Raw genomic sequence first — 17,299 nt, forward strand, 5'->3', positions numbered from 1 at the left:
ATTTCTTTCTTGATATCATTAGTAACCCATTTATTGTTTAGTAACATGCTATTTAGCTTCCATGTGTTTTGGGGGTTTTTACTGTAGTTGATTTCTAATTTCATTCCACTGTGATCTGATATGATTTCAAGCTTTTTGAACTTATGGAGACTTGTTTTGTTTCCTAACATGTGGTCTATCTTTTGAATGATCCATGTGCACTTGAGAAGAATGTATATTCTGCAGCTTTGGGGTGATATGTTCTATAAATGTCAATTAAATCCATCTGATCCAGTGTATCCTTTAGAGCAGTGGTTCTCAACCTTCTGGCCCTTTAAATACAGTTCCTCATGTTGTGACCCAACCATAAAATTATTTTTGTTGCTACTTCATAACTGTAATGTTGCTGTTATGAATCGTAATCTAAATATCTGATATGCAGGATGGTCTTAGGCGACCCCTGTGAAAGGGTCGTTCGACCACCAAAGGGGTCGCGACCCACAGGTTGAGAACCGCTGTTTTAGAGTCACTGTTTTCTTGTTAACTTTTTGCCTGTAGATCTGTCCAGTGAAGTCAGAGGGGTGTTAGAGTCCCCTACTGTGACTGTATTATTATCAATCGCTCCCTTAAAGTACTCTAGACATTTTTTGCATAATTAGATGCTCCTATATTGGGTGCGTACATATTTACCAAGATTTTATCCTCTTGCTGGATCAATCCCTTTCGTATTATGTAATGATCTTTGTTGTCTCTTGTGATGGCCTTCATTTTGAAGTCTATTTTGTCGGATATGAGTATTGCTACTTCAGGTTTTTTCTTTTCCATTTGCATGGAATTTTTTTTTTCCATCCCTTCACTCTCATGTTTGTGTCTTTTGTTCTGAGGTGGGTCTCTTGTAGAAAGCATATAGTTGGGTCATGTTTTTGTATCCATTTAGCTCCCCTATGTCTTTTGATTGGAGTATTTAAATCATTTATATTTAAGATTTTATTGTTAGGTCCTTATTTATTGCCATTTTAATTCTGTATGCCTAGCTTTTTCTCTATATTTCTTCTTCTCATTACAGCAGTCCCTTTAGCATTTCTTGTAATGCTGGATTGATGGTGATGTACTGATTTAGCCTTTTTTTGTCCAGGAAGCTCTTTATTTGACTGTCTATTTTGAATGATAGCCTTGCTGGAAGTAGTAATATTGGTTTCAGATTCTTGCTTTTCATTACTTTGAGTACTTCATGCCATTCCCTTCTGGCCTTTAGAGTTTCTGAATAGAAATCAGCTGACTGCCTTATGGGAACTCTTTTGTAGGTAACAGTTTGCTTTTCTCTTGCCACCTTTAAGATTCTCTCTTTGTATTTAATTTTTGGCATTTTAATTATGATGTGTCTGTGCCTCGGCCTGTTTGGGTTCTCCTTACTTGGGGTTCTTTAGGCCTCCTGGACTTGTTTGACTTTTTCCTTTACCAGGTTAGGGAAGTTTTCTGCCATTATTTCTTCAAATGCATTCTCTATTTCTTACTTCCTTTCTGCCTCTTCTGGCACACCTGCTATTCAAATACTGTTACATTTGACATTGTCGCACAGCTCCCTTAAACTGTCCTCCTGTGTGTTTTTTTTGTGTGTGTTTTTTTTTCTTTTTGGTTCTCTGAGTAATTTTTTCAACCCTGTCTTGTAATTCACTGATTCAATCCTCAGCTTCCCTGTGTTCTTTATTTGTGCTATGTCATTCTTTTTTTCTCTTTTCATAGTTACTATATCTTTTCTTATGCTGTTCATTATTCTGAACTTGATATCAGATAAATTTCTAATCTCCATTTCATTTATCTCTTCTTCTGGATAATTCTCTTGTTCTTTCATTTGAGAGTTGTTTCTTTGTCCCCTCATTTTGGCTGCCTGTTTGGGTTTGTGACTATGTATTAGGTAGATCTGCTATGCCTCTCAATCTCTGGTACAGGACAGTGTCAAACACTGTTTCTGACTAATTAGATCAGGTAGAGACTTAAATCTTCCCATGACTACCTCTGTCTTCAGACTGATAGGATTTTGACTTGAATTGCCCTCAGGCAATCATCCAGAGGTGTGTCAAGTGTTGTTGTTTTTTCAATGGAGTGGGGCAATTGCTTCTGCCTGGAGACTAATTGTTATTCTCAGTCTCTTAATGGGCCCGAGTAACTCCGCACCTTAAGGCAAGGTGTTTTCTAATAGGATGGGTCACCTGTCTTCCCCTCAAGCAAAGCTGCCAGTATAGCAAATGTCTGCTGAGAAAGATGACCTCCACAGCGTGAGGGAATGACTCAGCACAAGAAACCAGGGTGTCTGCCTTCTGAGCTCTAACCCCAGAGTACCCAATCCTGGCTTCTGCTCACACAGCTCCACTCCACTCTGTCCCCCCTCTGCACAATGTGGATGGCTCCACAGGGAATTTTGTGTGTTGGCCCTTTAAGAGGGTACCTGAATTTCTAGCCATTTCTCCCTGGCAGACAGCACCGGGCCTCTAGTCAAATATAAATATGAAAATCGGTTTTTACAAAATTAATAGTTTGAAAACCTAATATAACCTTAAATTAATCATTTTGGGGGAAATTTCACTAAGAATAGCTAGGGAGATAAACCAACTTTTACTGTTAATAAAAAACATACAATAATATTTAAATCAGCCCAGTCAGTGTGGCTCAGTGGTTGAGCATCGACCCATGAAACAGGAGGTCACAGTTAGATTCCTGGTCAGGGCACATGCCTGGGTTGCAAGCTTGATCCCCTATAGGGGGTGTGCAGCAGACAGCCAATCAGTGATTCTTTCTCATTACTGATGTTTCTATCTCTCTCTTCCCTCTCCCTTCCTCTCTCTCTGAAATCAATAAAAACATATAAAAAAATTTTAAAGAATATTTAAATTAAAAATGCAGTTGTTAAGTTAAAAGGGTGGACACAATCATGCTAAAACAACAACAAATACTTACCTATCATAAACACAGAGTACTGAAGTAATATTAATATCACTATAGGAACTACAGTTAAAACAAGCCCACTAATCCTTTTTGTTGAATATTCACCTGTTAATAAATAAAAATAATATTTTAAAAATTTTCCTACATACTTCCTACTCTTTGGAAGTTAAAGTACTTAATTTATTAAATGTATTCATCTCAACACTATTCTTATAAACTGCAAAACATTTATAAGTATATGTTTCTCCCCAAACTTCACATGTAAATAATCAAAGTGACTATTTTGTTTATTTAAGACAAAACTTAAGACATCTAAATGTCAACATCTAAGTCTCAACATGTCGAAACCTTGAACTGGCTCTGCCTCCTTCTTAACTACTTTGCAGAATACCAGTGAGAAACCTTGGAGCCTCTCTTACTAATTCCTTCATTTCCTATATTTGATTTGTCCCAAAATCAAAATAATTATTCTTTATAGCTGTCTTTTGAATTCATCTTCTTCCTACCCATGTCCTCACTAACTCCAGCTGCAAATAGGGTTGTCAAATTTATGCTCCTAATCATTATACTCATATTATATTCTGCTCAAAAAACAATGGCTTTCTTTTCTTTTTTAATCCTCACCTGAGGATATTTTCCCATTGATTTTTAGAGAGTTGAAGGGAGGGGGAGAGACAGAGAGAGAGAAACATCGATGTGAGAGAGACACATTGATTGGTTGCCTTTTGCATGCACTGTGACCAGGGGATGGAGCCTTGACTGGGAATTGAACCCGGGACCCTTCAGTTTGTGGGCCAAGGCTCTATCCACTGAGCCAAACTGGCTAGGGCAACAATGGCTTTCTAAAGTCTATGCTTTGAGTCCCAGACTATCCTTCTGTTCCTTTCATGTGTTGCTTACTCTTATTTCCCACTTCCATTCCCATCTTCCAAATACAAATGCTGTTTCAGATCTATTTGTTTCCCACATTACCTCCCACTTCCATGTATTGGCCAGTGAAGTTTGCCTCTGTAGTGGGTCAAATAGTGGCCCTAATGATATGTCCACCTCCTGATCCCCAGAATCTGTGAATATTAATTTATGTGGCCAAAGAATGAGTATTACATTATATGGTAAAAAGTATAATTAAATGTAGGATCTTGAAAGAAGGAGCTTATCCTGGATTATCTAGGTGGGCCCTAAATCCAATGATTAGTGTCTTTGGAAGAGAGAGGCCAAAGATTTAACATGAAGGAAGTTGGAATTATGCTTCCACAAACCAAGGAGTTGCAAAAATTGCCAGCAAACATCAGAAACTAAAAGATACAGGGTTTTAGGAGAGAGTATGATCATGATAACATCTTTATTTCAGACTTAAGGTCTTCAGAATTGTGAAAGAATTGCTATTGTTTAAGACACTGTTTGTGGTAATTTGTTATCATAGCCCTAAAAAACTATTATGCCCCACCAATGTCCTCTGTAGCATGCAGTGCTATTTGATAACATTTTACCCTCAATAAAACTTTTTTCAAAATTGGAACCAGTCCTCTCCTGCTGCTGTTTTATCAACTAAGTTTATGAATTATCCTAAATCCTCTGTTGTCATTTCAATAATCTTTACAGCATCTTTACCAGGAGTAGATTCAATTGCAAGAAACCACTTTCTTTGCTCATCCATAACAAGCAACTCCTCATCCATTAAAGTTTGATCGTAAGATTGCAGCAATTCAGTCACATCTTTAAACTCCACTTTTAATTCTAGTTCTCTTGCTATTTCCATCATATCTGCAGTTACTTCCTCCATGGATGTCTTGAACCCCTCAAAGTCACCCATGACGGTTGGAATCAACTTCTTCCAAACTCCTGTTAATGCTGATATTTTGACCTCTTCCCATGAATCACAAATGTTCTTATTGGCATCTAGAGTGGTGAATCATTTCCAGAAGGTTTTCAATTGGCTTTGTCCAGATCTATCAGAGGAATCACTATGGAGCTATGGCCTTACAAAATGTATTTCTTAAATAAGACATGAAAGTTAAAATTACTCCTTGATCTATGGGTTGCAGAATGGATGTTGTGTTAGCAGGCATGAAAATAATGTTAATCTTGCCCAGCTGGTATGGCACAGCCGTTGAGTGTTGATCCAGAAACCAAAAGGTCATTAGTTCAATTCCCAGTCAGGGCATATGCTGGGGTTGCAAACTTGATCCCCAGTAGGGGGCATGCAGGAGGCAGCTGATCAATGATATTCGTCTCTCATCGATATTTCTATCTGTCCCTCTTCCTTCCTCTCTCTCTCTCTAAAAATTAATAAAAACCTATTTCTTAAATAAACGAAAGAAAATAATATTAATCTTATTTTACATCTCCATCAGAGCTATTGGGTGACCAGGTACATTGTCAATGAGCAGTACTTTTTTTAAAGGAATCTCTTCTTCCTGGCAACAGTGGGCTTAAAATATTCAGTATACCATGTATAAACAGATGTGCTTTCATCTAGGCATTGTGCTATTTATACAGCACAGGCAGAGTGAATTTAGCATAATTATTAAGAGACTTGGATTTTTCAAAATAATAAATGAACATTGGCTTCAGTTTAAAGTCACCAGCTGCATTAGCCCCTAACAAGAGAGTCAGCCTGTCCTTTGAAGCTTTGAAGCCAGGCACTGACTTCTCCTCCCTAGCTATATAAATCCTAGATGGCTTCTTCTTCCAATATGACTATTTCATCTACATTACAAATATGTTGTTTAGTGTATCCACCTTTATAAATGTTCCGAGACAGATCTGGATAACTTGCTGCAGCTTCTGCATTAGCACTTACTGCTTTACCTTGCAATTTTATATTATGTAGTTGGTTTCTTTCCTTAAGCCTCTGAAACCAACCTCTGCTTGATATTTCTTCTGAAGCTTTTTCATTTCTCTCAGCTTTCATAGAATTGAAGAGGGTTAAGGTCTTGCTCTGGATTAGGCTTTGACTTAGTGCATGTTGTGACTCCTTTGATCTTCTCTCCAGACCACTAAAATGTTTTTCATATTAGTAGTAAGTCTGTTTTTGCTTTCTTATCATTTGTGTGTTTACCGGAGTAGCACTTTACCTTATATGACAAACCTACAGCCAACATCATACTAAATGGGCAAAAACTAAATTCATTTCCCCTAAGAACAGGAACAAGACAGGGATGCCTAATTTCACCACTCCTGTTCGATATAGTACTGGAAGTGCTAGCCATAGTGATCAGATAAGAAGAAGAAATAAAAGGCATCCAAATTGGAAAAGAAGAAGTAAAACTGTCCTTATTTGCAGATGACATGATACTATACATAGAAAACCCCAAATACTCCATCAAAAAACTACTAGACCTAATAAATGAATTTGGCAATGTATCAGGAAACAAAATTAACACCCAGAAATCTATGGCTTTTTTATGCACCAATAATGAACTCACAGAAAGAGAAATGAAAAAAACAACCCCATTTACCATTGTACCAAAAATATTAAGATACCTAGGAATAAACTTAAGAGGTAAAAGGCCTGTACTCAGAAAACTACAGGACATTGAAAAAAAAGATAGAAGAAGACATAAACAAATGGAAGAACATACCATGTTCATGGATTGGTAGAATCAACATCATTAAAATGTCCGTACTACCCAAAGCAATCTACAGATTCAATGCAATCCCCATTAAAATACCAACGGCATATTTCAAAGATCTAGAACAAACTCTCCAAAAATTTAACTGGAATTTAAAAAGACCCCAAATAGCCACAGCAATCCTGAGAAAGAAGAACAAAGTTGGAGGGATCACAATACCAGATATCAAGCTATATTACAAAGCCACAGTTCTCAAAACTGCCTGGTACTGGCACAAGAACAGAAATATAGACCAATAGAACAGAACAGAGAACCCAGAAATAGACCTAAGTCATTATGCTCAATTAATATTTGACAAAGGAGGCAAGAGCATACAATGGAGTCAAGACAGTCTCTTCAATAAATGGTGCTGGGAAATTTGGTCAGATACATGCAAAAAAAAATGGAGTAGCAGTTTAAATTTCCTTCAAGAACTTTTCCTTTGCATTCACAGCTTGGCTAACTGTTTGGTGCAAGAGGCCTATCTTTCAGCCTACCTCAGCTTTCAACATGCCTTCCTCACTAAGCTTAATGACTTTTAGCTTTTTATTTAAAACTAGAGGCCCGGTGCATGAAATTTGTGCACTCGGGGGAGGGGGGCTCCTCAGCCTGCTGCGCCCTCTGCAGTCCAGGAGCCTGTGGGATATCACTGACGACTTAGGCCCATTCCCAGCAGTTGGACATCCTTACGGCTGCCGCAGAGGCAGGAGAGACTCCTGCCACCACCACTGCGCTTGCCAGCCATGAGCCCGGCTTCTGGCTGAGCAGCATTCCCCATGTAGGATCATGCCAAAACTGGCTCTCTGACATCCCCCAAGGCGTCCCAGATTGGGAGAGGGTGCAGGCCAGGCCGAAGAGCCCCACCAGTGCATGATCGGGGCCGGGGAGGGACGCAGGAGGTTGGCCAGCCGGAGCCAGGATCAGGGCCCGGGGAGGGACTGTGGGAGGGCTCCAGGGTGTATCTGGCCCATCTCACTCAGTCCTGATCTGCCTGACCCCAGCAGCAAGCTAACCTACCTGTCGGAGCGTCTGCCCCTCTGTGGTCAGTGCACATTATAGCGACTGGTTGACTGTCTGCCCCCTGGTGGTAAGTGCATGTCTTAGCGCACAGTTGAGGGCCTTAGCATATCATTAGTATATTATGCTTTGATTTGTTGAACAGCTGACAGGTCAACAGGACACTTAGCATATTAGGCTTTTATTATATAGGATGAGAAACATGCAACTCTTCCTTTCTCTTGAACATTAGAGGCCATTAGGGTCATTAATTTGCCTAATTTCAATATTTTTGTGTATCAAGGAATAGGGACGAGAGGGAGAGAGATGAGGTAATGGCTGTTTGGTGGAGCAGTCAGAGCACACACATTTTCAATTAAATTTGTTATCTTATATGAATATAGTTCATGGTGCCCGAAACAATTACAATAGTAACATTCAAGATAACTTATCATAGCCCTAGCCAGTGTGGCTCAGTTGGTTGGAGTACTGTTCTGTACACCAAGAAGTGGTGGGTTTGAATCTGATCAGGGCACATACCCAGGTGCAGGTTTGATCCCTGGTTGGGCATGACCTGGGGTGCATGGGGAAGGCAAGCAATTGATGTTTCTCTCTCACATCAATGTTTCTTTCTCTCTCCCTCACTCTCTCTAAAATCAATTTTAAAAATCTCTTTTGAAAAAGGTAACTTATCATACATAGATCACCATAACAAATATAATAATAACGAAAAAGTTTGAAACATTGTGAGAATTCCCAAAATGTAACACAGAGACACAAAATGAGCAAATGCTGTTGGAAAAATAGCACGGAGCCACAAAACTTTAATTTGTTTAAAAAAAAAAAAAAGCAATATCCATGAAGCACAATGAAGTAAAATTCAAAAACAAGGTATACCCATGATAAGAATTAGAGCAGCGGTTCTCAACCTATGGGTCGCAACCCCTTTGGCGGTCGAACGACCCTTTCACAGGGGTCGCCTAAGACCATCCTGCATATCAGATATTTACATTACGATTCATAACAGCAACATTACAGTTATGAAGTAGCAAAGAAAATAATTTTATGGTTGTGTCACAACATGAGGAACTGTATTTAAAGGGCCAGAAGGTTGAGAACCACTGAATTAGAGCAAAAAATAAGTAGAGAATAAAAAAACAATAGAGAAAGACCAATAAAACCAAAAGTTGATTCTTTGAAAAGAGCAACAAAATTGACAAGCCTTTAGATAGACTGACCAAGGGATGGGGCAGGGCGGGGAGAAGATTTAAAGTGTTAAAACCAGAAATGAAAGTGGGGAATATTATTATTAATCTTACAGAAATAAAAAGGAGAAAAAGCAAATATTATGGACCACTGTACGTCAATAAATAACATAAGCTTGATGTAATGGACATATTCCTAGAAAGACACACACTATAGAAAGTAACTCAAGAAAAAAAAATAGAAAACCTAAATAAACCTATAACAAGTAAAAGAGACTGAATTAATAATTTTTTTTCAAAATCCCACAAAGAAAACCCCAGGTACTTATGGTTTCACTGGTTAATTCTACCAAACATTTAGAGACTTAACACTACTCTTTCATGAAACCAGAAATACCCTGATACCAAAACTAGACAAAAATATCACACACAAAAACTACAGACCAATATCTCTTTTGAATATGGATGCAAAAATTCTCAAAAAATTTTATCAATCCAAAGCAAACAACATATAAAAAGTATCATACACCATGACCAGGTAGAATTTATCCCATGAATGCAACATCATTGTAGCATCTGAAAAGCAATTAGTACACCTATAAATAGAATCAAAAACAAAAACATAATCTTAATAGACACAGAAAAACCATTTGACAAAATCCTATACTCTTTTATCATAAAAACACACAAGTTAGGAATACAGGGGAACTTCTTCAACCTGATAAAAGGCATCCATCAGAAATCTACATGTAATATCATACTAAAAGGTGAAAGACTGAAAGCTTTCCTCCTGAGATCAGAAACAAGACAAGGATGTCCACTTTTGCCTTTTCTGCTCAACATTGCGCTAGAGATTCTAGCCAGAGCAATTGGAGAAAAGGAAATAAAAGGCGCCCAGATGGGAAAGGAAAAAGTAAAGCTGTGGCTATTTGCAGATTATATGATTTTATATAGAGAGAAAATGCTAAGGTGTACACAAAAAAAGTTTGTTCATATAGCCAAAATCCAAAACAGTGACAACACCAAATTGTAACATGGATGTGGAGCAACAGGAATTCTCACTCATTGCTGATGAAAATGTAAAATGGTACAACCACATTGGCAGTTTGTCAGTTTCTTACAGAATTAAACATACTCTTACCATATGATCCAGCAAATATTCCTTGGTATTTACCCAAAGGAGTTGAAAACTTATGTCTATGTAAAAACTTATACACGGATATTTAGAGCAGCTTTATTCAGAATTGCCAAAACTTGGAAGCAACCAAGATGTCCTTTACTAGGTAAACAAAAAAACAAACTGTGGTACATCCAGACAATAGAATATTAGTTAGCACTAAAAGGAAATGAGCTGTCAAACCATGAAAAGACTTGAAGAAATTTTAAATTTATATTACTAAGTGAAAGAAGCGGTTTGAAAGGCTACATATTATACAGTTCCAACTCTAAGGCATTTTGGAAAAGGAAAAACTATGGAAACAATAAAAAGATCAAGGATTGAGGACGGGAGAAGAGTTTGATGGGAAGAGAATAGAGATATTTAGGGCAATGAAAATACTGTGTATGATACCATAATGATGAATATATGTCATATGTCATTATGTGTCCAGACCTATAGAATGTACACCAAATGTGAACCCTAGAGTAAATTATGGACAATGAATGATAATTGATGTCAATGCAGGTTCATCAGTTGTAACAAATGTACTATTCTGGTAGGTGATGATGATAATGAGAGAAGTTAAGCATGTGTGTATGCAGTTGGTTTATGGGAAATCTCTATACCTTGTTCTTAATTTTACTGTGAACCTAAAACTGCTCTAAAAAATTGTCTTTTTAAAAAAAATGAATTCAGAATATTTGCTAAAGACAAGATCAATATTTAGAAATCAACTGTATTTTCATACAGTAGCAATGAACAATCCAAAAGGTAATTAAGAAAATTCCTACTACTATAGCATCAAAAAGAATTAAATACTTATAAATATATTTCACAGAAGGAGTGTAAGACTTGTACACTGAAAATACCAGGATATTGTTGAAAGAAATAAAGGAAGGCCTATATGTATGGGAAGACATCTGTGTTCACAGATTGGAAGATTTAATATTCTTGAGATGACCATCCTCCCAAAATTGATCTACCAATTCAACATAATCCTTATCCAAATACCAGCTAGTTTTTCCTTTTTTTAAAAGAAATTGACAAACTGATCCTAAAATTCATATGGAAATGCAGGGGACCCAGAATATCCAAAACAATCTTCAGGAAGAACAAAGTTAGAAGATCCACACTTCCTGATTTCAAGACTTACTCTAAAGCTACAATAGTAGACAATGGTACTGGGCACATGGATTGATGAGGAAGGAGGTGTATACCCGCCTAACCAGCCAGATCAGCCAAATCAACTCTGGTGATCGTTGGGGTGGCAGATGTTGCAGCCAGATCGCCCTCGCATCCCAATTGACTCATTATAGGAGTGCCAAGACTATTCAATGGGAAATGAATAGTCTTTTCAACAAATACTGCTAGGACAATTGGATATGTCTACATGCAAAAGAATGAAGTTGGACCCTTGCCTCACACCATATATAAACATGAACTCAAAATGGATCAAAGACCAAAATGTAAGAGCTAAAACTATAATACTCTTAGAAGAAATATTGGTGTAAATCTTCATAACATTTTATTCATTTCTTTGATATGACACCAAATACCCAAGCTACCAAAGAAAAAACAGATAATGCTCTTACCACAAAAAATACATAAATTGGACTTCATCATAATTAAATACCTTTGTGCTTAGAAGAACACTAAGAAGAAAGTGAAAAGACAACCAACAGAATGGGAGAAAATATTTGAAAATTACACATCTGATAAAGGACTTATATTCAGAATATATTTTAAAACACTTGCAACTGCTGAAACCGGTTTGGCTCAGTGGATAGAGCGTCAGTCTGCGGACTGAAAGGTCCCAGGTTCGATTCTGGTCAAGGGCATGTACCTTGGTTGCAGGCAAATCCCCAGTTGGGGGTGTGCACAAGGCAGCTGATCGATGTTTCTCTCTCATCGATGTTTCTAACTCTCTATCTCTCTCCCTTCCTCTCTGTAAAAAATCAATAAAATATATTTTAAAAAATAATAATAATAATAATAAAACACTTGCAACTTAATAATAATAATAAAATAACCCAATTTTAAAATGGGTGAAAGAATGTGAATTAATATTTCTTCAAAGAGATATATGAATGACCAATGAGAAAATGAGGAAATGTTCAACTAGTCATTAGGGTAGTGATGGCGAACCTATGACACGCGTGTCAGAGGTGACACACAAACTCATTTTTTTGGTTGATTTTTCTTTGTTAAATGGCATTTAAATATATAAAATAAATATCAAAAATATAAATCTTTGTTTTACGATGGTTGCAAATATCAAAAAATTTCTATATGTGACACGGCACCAGAGTTAAGTTAGGGTTTTTCAAAATGCTGACACGCCAAGCTCAAAAGATTCGCCATCACTGCATTAGGGGAATGCAAATCAGAACCACTATGAAATATAGCTTCACTCTCACTAGGATGGCTGTAATAAAAAAGATAGACAACAGCAAATGTTATCAAGGATGTGGAGAAATTAGAACCTCATATATTGCTGGTGGGAATGTAAAAAGGTACAGCCTCTTTGAAAGCAGTCTGGCAGTTCTTCAAAAATACTTTAAACAATAAAATAAAATTAAAAAACAAACAAACGAAAAAGTTAAACATAGAATTACCACATGACCCAGAATTCCACTCCTAGGTATATAACCTCATATGTTCACATAAAAACTTGTATGCAAAATTTTATAGCAGCATTATTCATCATAGCCCAAAAGTAGAAACAACCCACATGTTCACCAACTGATGTGTGGATAAATGAAAAGTTGTATATCCATAAATAGAATATCATTCAGCCATTAAAAGGAATAAAGTACTGATACATGCTACAGCATGGATGAACCTTGAAAACATGCTCAGTGAAAGAAGGCAGACACAAAAGACTACATTTTGTATCACTCTTTCACCAGTCCCTGGTCTAAACCAATGGCTTTTGGAGTCATGGTCCAGACATAGAATTCTAATTTTCAACTTCTGAGCTTTGTGACCTTGGATAAGTTATTTAACAGCTTTAAACCTCACTTTTCTTCTTTATATAATGAAGATATGTACAGTGCCTCCCTTTTATTGTGTGAGGATAAAGTTAGGTCAAATACAGGGTGGGACAAAAGTAGGTTTACACTTGTTCATGTACAATAACTAAAAATAATAATCCTAATATATAAAATGCCAGGGCCGATCACAACCGAAGGTTGACCAACCCAGAAGTTTTTCAGTCAACACTGGGTTGCTGTGGCGACCCAGCACTGACTGCCCCACTGCAGCCTGGCGACCCAGCACTGACTGCCCCACTGCAGCCTGGCGACCCAGCACTGACTGCCCAGGGGGCTGAGACCCAGAGAGAGAGGCAGGGTCTGATCCACAGCCTCAGTGGCAGCTGTTGATCAGTACTTGCCTCTCTCTTTCTCTCCCTCTTCCTTTCTAAGCTTCACCAGCAGCTGGGCCTTTCTTTCTCTCCTGGCTGGAGGGGCTGCTGTTCAGCTCCACCTCTCTGATCAGGCCCAGAGATAGGCCTGGAGATGCTGACTGGCATAAGAACTGACCAATCAGAACCAAATCTGGGTGCTGTGAAGAACCAATGGCTGTCTAGGAGGTAGAGCTTTTGACGCTGACTGGCATAAGAACTGACCAATCAGAACCAAATGTGGGTGCTATGAATAACCAATTGCTGCCTAGGAGACAGAGCTTTTGACGTTGATTGGCATAGGAACCAACCAATCAGAACCAAATGTGGATACTGTGAAGAACCAATGGCTGCCTAGGAGGCAGAGCTTCTGACGCTGACTGGCATAGGCACCAACCAATCAGAACCAAATCTGGGTGCTGTGGGGAACCAATGGCTGCCTAGGAGGCAGAGCTTTTGACGCTAACTGGCATAGAAACCGCCCAATCAGAACCAAATCTGGGTGCTATGGGGAGCCAATGGCTGCCTAGGAGGTGGAGCTTTTGACTCTGACTGCCATAGAAACCACCCAATCAGAACCAAATCTGGGTGCTGTGGGGAGCCAATGGCTGCCTAGCAGGCAGAGCTTTTGATGCTGACTGGCATTGAAACCAACCAATCAGAACCAAATTAGCCAGCAGAGGAAAGCAGTTGGGGGCAAGATCAGGCCTTCAGGGGTGAGCCGTTGGGGGCGAGCTCAGGCCGGCAGGGGAGGGCATTTGGGGGCCAGATCAGGCCAGCAGGGGAGGGCCATTGGTGGCAAGATCAGACCAGTAGGGGAGGGCAGTTGGGGCAACCAGGCCAGCAGGGAAGGGCAGTTAGGGGTGATCAGACTGGCAAACAGAGGCAAGTAGGGGTGATCAGGCAGGTAGGTGAGCAGTTAGGACCAGCGGTCCCAGATTGCGAGAGGGATGTCCACAGGGATCAGGCCTAAACCGGCAGTTGGACATTCCCCAAGGGGTCCCCAATTGGAGAGGGTGCAGGCTGGGTTGAGGGAACCCCCCTCCATGCATGAATTTTGTGCACTGGGCCTCTAGTACAATGATAAACTCTGTGTTTTGTGTATTCATAACTGTAAATCTACTTTTGCCTCATCCTGTATAAGCTCCATGAAAGGAATATTTCCCCAGGAACTAGAATTGGCTTGGGCTCAATGTACATGAATGAATAAGTAAAACATTTAGAACAGTCACTGGCTCACAGTAATAAATAATACTCCCTCTGTCCCATAATAATAGTAGCAAGTGAATATTTAAATGGGAATTATTGGCGAATGCAGCTGTAAGTTATGTTGTAGCGCGAAATTGCGAAGCCTTCAATCAAAATCAATGTTTCATGACATCTGTCATTTGTTTTGACACATCTTTCAATTTAGGTTAATCTAATTATTATGAATTATAACTATTTTTCTAATTTCATCCACTGATCGAAATCAATTGTTTTATTTCAGTTGATTATCAACCCATTGTAAAAGTAAAATGAAAAAAAGAGTTTTCAAGCAAAGATCGAGTTGCAATTGTCTAGTTCTTGATGCATCAAAAGAAAAAGGAAAAGTTGCAGAAAGGTGCAATTACGTTAGCTGCAAAACAATTTAAGTGCAACAGAATGACCATATCAAGAATTGGGAAACATGCTTCCGAAAATAATTGTCAAGGAGAATCTTATGCTAATGTTGATTCTTTGAAAAAACAAAACTGTGGACGTAAATGCAAAGATTATGGAGAAAAACTTAGACATATTCCTCTTAGCAGAAGAGGCACCATATTAGCCTTTGATAATAGTTCTCCTGAAATACTGGATAATACATTTCTGTCACTTCAGCAAGTTATGCTAGAAGCAATGAAGAACGATGGCTCCAATAATTTTAAGCTCACGCATATAGGGAAAGCAAAGCTTCACAGCCAAGGGATCCTACCTACAAGTTTAAAATGCAGTAACAGCAGCCACACAAGCAGAAAGACCGACCACATCTGAGGAGCGGCAGCCCTGCACTACACACACCGGTCCAAGGAGCAGCAGCCACACGCAGTCTGCACCTGTCCACCGAGCAGCAACTGGGTGAGCATTCCACCCCCATCTGAGGAGCAGCAGCCGTATGTGCAGCTCACTCCCGCCCGAGGAGCAGCAGCCACACAAGCAGCCCGTCCCCCATCTGAGGAGCAGCAGCTGCGTGAGCAGCCTTCACCCGTATGAGGAGCAGTAGCCCTGTAAGCAACCTGCCTCTGTCCAAAGAGCGGCAGCCTCACGAACAGCCTGCCCCGATCCAAGGAGCAGCAGACACGTGAGCAGTCCGTGCCCATCCGAGGAGCAGAAGCCATGTAAACAGCCGGTTCCAGTCCAAGGAGCAGCAGCCACGCTCAGCCCGCCCCCACCTGAAGAGCAGCAGCCCCATGATCAGCCCACCCCTGTCCAAGGAACAGCAACTGTGCAAGCAGCCTCACCTAACAGCCAGAGGAGACACCACTGCTGCAAACAGCACCCACCAGAGGAGCCACTGCCAACTGAGGAGCAGCCACTACCGTGACCACATGAGGAACAACTGCAGCCCAAGGAACCACTGCCACCTAAGGAGCAGCCCCTGCAGAACTCGACATCTAGATCAGTGGGTGAGACCAAAAATGGGTAGACAAAGAAACCCCCAAAGGAAAGAAAAAGAAGAATCAGGGGAAAGCAGCTAAGTGAAACAGAGGTATGCAATATGTCAGAAAAAGAATTCAGAATAAAGGTCCTAGAGTGCATAAACCAGATGGAGGAAAAAATCAACAACTTATGTAAGAATCAAGAAGAAGTGGATGAAAAAAATCAATAACTTATGTAAGAATCAAGAAGAAATGAAGAGTGATATAGCTGCAATAAAAAACACCATGGAAAGTTTCAACAGTAGACTAGGAGAAGCGGAGGACCGAATTAGAAGACAGGGAAGCAAAACACACCCAAACTGAACTGCAATTGGGGAAAAAAATTAAAAGACAGGAGGAGAGTCTAAGGGAGCTATGGGACAACATGAAATGAAGCAACATATGAATAATAGGGGTACCAGAACAACAGGAAGAGGAACAAGGGTTAGAAAACCTATTTGAAGAAATAATGTCAGAAAACTTCCCTGAGGTGGGGAAGAAAAAAGTCACACAAGCACAGAGAGTCCCAAATAAAATGAACCCGAAAAGTCCCACACCAAGTAACATCATAATTACCATGGAAAATGTTCAGGACAAGGAGAGAATCTTAAAGGCTAGAAGAGAGAGATGGAAAGTTACATATAAGGGATCTTTCAATAGATTATCAAATGATTTCTCAAGAGAAACACATCAGGCCAGAAAAGAATGGACAGAAATTTACAAAGTGATGCAAAGCAAGGGACTGAATCGAAGAATACTCTATCCAGCAAGGCTATCATTCAAAATTGAAGGGGAAATAAGAAGCTTCACAGAAAAAAAACAGGCTAAGGGAGTTTATCACCACCAAGCCAGCAATGCAAGAAATGCTAAAGGGACTGGTGTAAAAAGAAGAAATAAAAAGCTAAGAAAGAAAACAGGCACAAAAAGTAAAAATGCCTACAAACAAGTACCTTTCAATATTAAAGCCAAACATAAATGGAGTAAATGCTCCAATCAAAAGACATCGAGAGGCTGAATGGATAAAAAAATATGACCCATATATTTGTTGTCTACAAGAGACCCACCTCAGAATAAGGGACTCACACCGACTGAAAGTGAAGGGATGGAAAAATATCGTTCAGGCAAATGGAAATGGAAAAAAAAAAAGCTGGGGTAGCAATACTTATATCAGACAAAATAGACCTCAAAGTGAAGGCCATAACAAGAGATAAGGAAGGCCACTTCATAATACTAAAGGGATCCATACAACAAGAGGATATAACCCTCATAAACATATATGCATCCAATGCAGGAGCACCCAAATACATAAAAAAAAAACTCCTGGAAGATATCAAGGGAGAGAT

General features: G+C 39.3%; 1 protein-coding gene across 1 annotated transcript in view; it reads left to right on the plus strand.

The window, feature by feature from the left end:
• HDAC8 (histone deacetylase 8) overlaps window positions 1-17,299 on the plus strand; it is a 385,856-nt gene that overhangs the window by 293,714 nt on the left and 74,843 nt on the right. The gene's annotated exons all lie outside the window — the stretch shown is intronic.

The sequence above is a fragment of the Myotis lucifugus genome, unplaced genomic scaffold (assembly GCF_000147115.1).
Source record: "Myotis lucifugus unplaced genomic scaffold, Myoluc2.0 scaffold_4, whole genome shotgun sequence".
Taxonomy (NCBI): Eukaryota; Metazoa; Chordata; class Mammalia; order Chiroptera; family Vespertilionidae; genus Myotis; species Myotis lucifugus.